We start from the raw sequence: 6,000 nt of genomic DNA, 5'->3' as shown, positions 1-6,000 counted from the left end.
CAAGGTCTCAACTGAAATGATGGAGTAAGCGACAGAGAACTAAGTCGTAACGAAGGATCATCTCCCTGGTTAAAAATGCATTCCATCTAAACCTGATAAACAAACATCTGATGGACTGATGAGGATAGATGGTAAAATACGGAGCAAGAACCCAAACCTGTTTGAAGTCAAATCTCAAATGTTTTTGCAATTCATAGGAATGGAAGATGTTAATCGTAAAAGCCTCGTAAAAGGTTTTTTGTTAAACTTTCATCAGATTATCTACGAGGTCTCTGTGTAAAACACCCAGTTCATCAAGTAATTGGGTGCAAAAGTCTGAAGACACTTAACGAAAATGTGTGGGTGCAGTAGAAACAGAATCCTTTCTTACAATTTTTATGAGTTACCGAGGAATGAGAATTGATGATTTCATTGATCTTCAGTGAAGGCAATTTTTATTTTTTTTACAATAAAGAATGTTTGATCTTTCTTGGGTCCGTTATCGGAGATGATAATTTCGAAACTGAACATCTAGATTCTCCATCCAGATTTTTCTAAAATAGCTTTAATGAATTTCTTAATTTACTGGTATTTTAAACTTATATTAAAATGCTATTCTAGTTAGTGATTCAGCCACTTTGCCAATTAGTATTTACACAAAGGGATTTCCCATTCCCCATTGGGCCCAATGGGGAATTTTCGGGGCTACTACCACCGGCGGTATTAGTGCGGTGGTAACAGTGCCAAAAATGTGAAAAATCCCAGCGGATTTGCCCCCAACTCAGAGCTGGGGGTCAATCCTGCCGAACCCTTGATTTGGAAGTCCCTTAAATGCAGCGGCAATAGCGTTACCGCCGCATTTAAGGGTTACCGCCAAACTCGTGATGTCCCTGAAAGTACTTAATTGTACGGGTCTGCAATTCTTACACAAGGCACTTCAGCACACCACCTGTAGCATAAACTATAACTGCGAGCAAACATTTCTCAAACGATTGAAATAAAACAATACTAGACTGTGATTTGTGATTGGACATTTGGCATATGTTGCATAGTTGTACAATATGTCACCTCCTAGCGAGCCCTCGCAATACTTAAATGCCTGCATTCTCGGGTGTGCCCTCTACGCCTCTACACCTTGCACTATATCCTTTAAAGATTCCATCAGACACAACGTTCTTCATAAAATAATCCAGCAATGGAAACAGTTGTTTTAACGTTGTGATATGTTGTCGAGGCAGCAGCCATGCCCAGTGTAACATATACAATTCAAACAACTGAAATATAATGAAATGCACCAGTTGGAGCAATCCTCCCCCGTCCTTGTTACCATGGCCAGGCATTTATATTTAAGGAAAATAGCTGGTATATACTGTACCCGATTGCATGGGATCTCAAAACGCTCCTCTGGTTCCTAGTCATGTTTGTGCGGCTCCGTGAAGTGTCCGGCTGCCCGTATCCCTTAACATAAAAGGCAGGTCCCAGCGAGTTCCAGTTGCATGACTTTTCATTTTAGGTCACATGCCAAATGGTAGCTAAGCACAAGTAGCTCACACTTACACAAACGGAAATGCACACGGCAGATAATACAATAGCTTACAAAGCAAAGGCTAAACGTACACGTTCTGTTCATATTATCCACAACAAGTAACTCTAGTGTGCGTACTGTACTCTGCTAACTGCAAAGGTCCACTCCCAAGCAAGATGTTTACATTGTTGAAAATAAAAGGCCTTTGAATTTGAAAGGGAACGGGATATTCATGAATGCAATGACGTACAGTCTTTTTCAAAGTCAGCTTGTAGGCGTGTGGGTGTGCTGGTGTTAGAAAGAAGCGTAGTTGGGCCGTTCTGGTTTCATTCAGGTGATGTGTTGATGCGTTTCTGTGACTACGGTTTACACGTAGGCAATAAAGCAACATTAAAAGCGGAACCATATTTGCATTCAGGTAATCTCTGTTGGCTGCTGCAAGAGCTTTGTCACTTGCACAATACCAAACAAATACTTTCGACGAATAGCTTCTACCAAATGGCATGGTACTTTACCGGCCCTTCGTGAAATTATTCAAGTGGGAGAAAATGTTCACAAATGTTGCCACAGGACTTGTCAAAGATTTAGAAAGATGATGTGAGTGATGGTCTTCGTGAGTTCACGAGCCTGTGTGATTGCAGCCTCATTCTAAATTCTGCAGACACGGAAGAGACTCACGAAACACATGACAGTGTGCTTTTTGCATGTCTGCAACAATCTCGCTCTGGGGCACGCAAAATCCACGAGGGAACCGCATTCAAGTGTACCCCGTGGATAACCCCTGAATTTGTCCATTTGCACCCATAGCCAATTAGCCATCATTAGCTCATTCCTTCGCTGCACCTTGTTTTCTTACAAGCAATGAATTGTCATGAGACAGTAGTTTCAAATGGCTAACTTGGCCGCAGTTTTATTTCCACAACAAAAGAATCATTGTAAACATTTCTTGAAATCCAGTCTGTAAGTGTGGTGCTTGCTCCGTGTCTGACCTCACCTGCTTCCTCCTATACTTTTGTATAGTTTCCATAGTAGGCCCAACTCTCCCACCCATTTGTGCCTGACCCTATTCTGCCCATGCAGGTGTCCGTGGGTGGGGAGAGCGCCGTTTCTTTTTTGGGGGAAGCTGAGCCTTTGTTGTTACCACCAGACGCCCCTGCCGTTAGGCTCCCAAGAGGCGCTGGTCCGAAAAGAGCAAATACCCTTCCGGCTTCCTTCTGGCTCATCCGGAGTCTGTCTTTTGTGCTTGGTCGCCCAAACACCGCCACGCCACTAGGTGGGTTACCAGCCACCGTGGCTCCCCCTCTTTCCTGTTTCCTTTTACAGCTCCAACAATTTAGTACATATGTTCCAGTAGAAGAGTTCCATCCCCATTGCTGACAGATGCACGCCATCCTTTAAAAAATACTCTGGGTTTTTAAGTTGATCAGGCCATGTCTGATTTGTTGGAAGCCTCTGCCCTTGCAGAACTTTGCCACGGCACCATTCAGTTTTTTTCTCGATTTTTCGACCGCTGAGTGGTTCGCGGCCCCCTCCATTCTGCCCTGGGAATCACCTCTGACCACACAATCTCCGTTTCACCCAGCTGTGCTGGTATCTCCTGCAAAGTGAGCATTATGTCCCTCAACAAGACCCCCCTCCCCAAGTTGGTCAAATCGTTCCCACCCAAGTGGATCACCAGCACATCTGGCCTTTGCTGCTTAACCAGCAATTTTTTCAGCAGCCCCTGTAGCTGCGCCCATTTCATCCCTGCACACCCTGCCACTGAATTCGGAACTCGGCGGCCATCAGCTCCTCCTGCTGCAGTGTCCAGCTCGCCATGGCCCTTGAAATAAACAAATGCCCCACTACCCAAACGATGTGCTTCCTCCTCCGTTGCAATGCTGGTGATGAGAAGTAGAGGAAATGGCATGTTAAATCACATTTTTTCCGGTCTGATATACCTTTTGAAACACCTTGAAGACCATTCCCCAATTTCATGATGTCCTCCACCCCGAAACCCCCAGCTGCTGTGGAGGTGGTGGCCCCTATCTGGAACAAGTGGGTCCCGAATCACCCCTCTGTCAACCCCATTTTCGCCAGAGCCAGCTCCATCACTTTTTTGAACTGGAAGCGGCTCAAGGCGGAACCTTCCCTATGCAGAAGCAATGCCTACGACGGCTGCCGCTGCTGGAGAAAGTTGGCCAATGCCGGCACCGGGCACACTCGGCTCGTTTGAATGGCCTGAAGCGTCAGTGCCACCCCCTTCCCCTTTTGGTCGGTCTTCGACCTCCTCACATAAATGACTGCATGAGTGCCGCTCACTTGCACATCCATCAAACGTAAAAACCCGTTCCCTTTGCCCTCTTTGTTCTCAGGCACCAGCTCGCTGACCCTGAGTGCCCCAAAGAATGCTACAGTAAAGGCTGCTGTAAATAGCACCTTGTCTGCTTCGCCGTTGCATACTGTGTTAAGGCATTTGATCAAGCCATGCAGTTTTATAATATCGATGGGCCGCCTTCATCGAGCTTTAGTACCACTTGTTTGGCCCAGCCTCTCATGGCCAGTACAATGTATTGCTCCTTGGTGGGGTCCTTTTCGCCCCTTAGTTTAGCATAATGCGCTATGGCTGCCAAATGATACGTCACCCATGCTCTGGTTTTTCCTGTCTTCCAGCACCAGCCCACATAGGCCCGTACCGCAGAATCTCCCTGAACTTTTAGTAGCACCTCTCTTTGGAATGTAGTAAAACGCTCCCAACATGCCCTGTACCTCCTCGCTGTACCTGGTGCCAGTGCCATGTCTATCAAAGAGCTAAGATCCCCCCAATCACCCCCAACCATCCCCCACCATTGTTCCTTGAACGGAGCCATCACCTCCTCGCTTCTGGGCAGCTTTCTTGGAACTTCTCCCACTGTAAACGAGACAGAGAATCAGCGGCCATATTTTTAATACCGGGAATGTGCCGTGCCCTGACCTCGATTTTCAAAGATAGCAGCCATTTGGTGAGTTCCCTGAGCAACTTCAGCACTCTCATATTGCTTGATGACCCCAGATTAATAATCTGCACCACTGGCAAATTGTCTGACCACAAGGAAACTTTTTTGTTCTCAAGGAGTCACGCCCCACAACTTAAATGCTACTACAATGGGGAACAGTTCCAACAGCGTGATGTCCTTCGTGATTCCTTTCATATGCCACTCAGCCGGCAATGCTTTGCCACACCACCTGACCCCCAGGATTGCCCTGAAACCAAGGGACCCTGATGAATCAGTAATAGCTTGAGCCTCTTGCTGCTTGCCCAGTCCTCCCTCCAGATCGCAACCCCATTTGACATTTGATCGGACAGAAATTTTTCCCACATCCGGAGATCCTCTTTTACCTCCGATCCCAACCGGACGTGTTGAGAGGCATGCTGCAGCCCAACCGTATTTAGCTCAACACTTCTGGCAAACACTTTGCCCGATGGTATTACTCTCCCCGCAAAGTTGAGGTTACCCGCCAATGACTGCAGCTCCCTCAGAGTTGCTTTGCTTTTACCCATCAAGCCTTGTAGCATGCCTTTCATCTATTGCACTTTGTCCTGCGGTAGCCTGAATTCCCCTTTACTGAATCTATTTCAATCTCCAAAAATGTCAGAGTGGTGGCTGGACCCACTGTTTTCCCCGGTGCCAGCGGGACCCCCAAGTGTCCCATCAACCTTTGGAATACCTCCATGAGTGCCCCGCACTCATCTGGCCCTTTCTTACCAATGAAGACAAAATCATCAAGATAATGCAATATTCCCCCTCCTTCATTTTTTCTCTCACAGTGAATTCCAAGAAGGTACTGAATGCTTCAAAATAAGCGCATGAAATGGCACAGCCCATTGGCAGACATTTGTCATAAAAATATTTCTTGCCCACTTTGAACCCCAGCAAATTATGGCTGTCCTTGTGGATAGGCAATAGTCTAAATGCTGACTCTATGTCTGATTTCCCCAGCAGGGCCCCCCTCGCTGCTGCTTTTACCATTTGCACAGCATCTTCCAAGGAGGCATACTGTACCCTACACAAGTCTTCTGGTATGCTGTCATTCACTGCTTGCCTCTCTGGGAAGGAGAGGTGGTGGATTAGGCAGAACTGGCCCTCTTCCTTTTTGGGCACCAACCCTAGTGGTGACACCACCAAATTGTCCATGGGAGGGGAAGAGAAGGGGCCTGCCACCCCACTTAGCTTCAATTCTTTCTCCACTTTCTGCTCCACCACCTCCGGCATCTCCAGGACTCACCGCAGGTTGGTCGCCTCTTTCACCCCTTGACCTACTGCCCCTGGGATCTGAAAACCCCACCTAAACCCTTGGCACAACAACTTTGCATCAACCTTGTTGTGATATGTATTGAGAAAAAGGTTCATGGCAAGGAGCTTAACTGGTGTGGGTAAGTTCCCTTTAATCACAATCTTGACATTCACAGGTTTATCAACATTGTGTCTCCTTGTTGGTACCTCAGTCTCTTTTTGCCTTCTCCTTGGGTTTACTGC

Source organism: Ambystoma mexicanum, chromosome 1q (assembly GCF_040938575.1).
Source record: "Ambystoma mexicanum isolate Mex_15411 chromosome 1q, UKY_AmexF1_1, whole genome shotgun sequence".
Lineage (NCBI taxonomy): Eukaryota > Metazoa > Chordata > Amphibia > Caudata > Ambystomatidae > Ambystoma > Ambystoma mexicanum.
Note: the sequence above shows the minus strand (reverse complement) of the source record.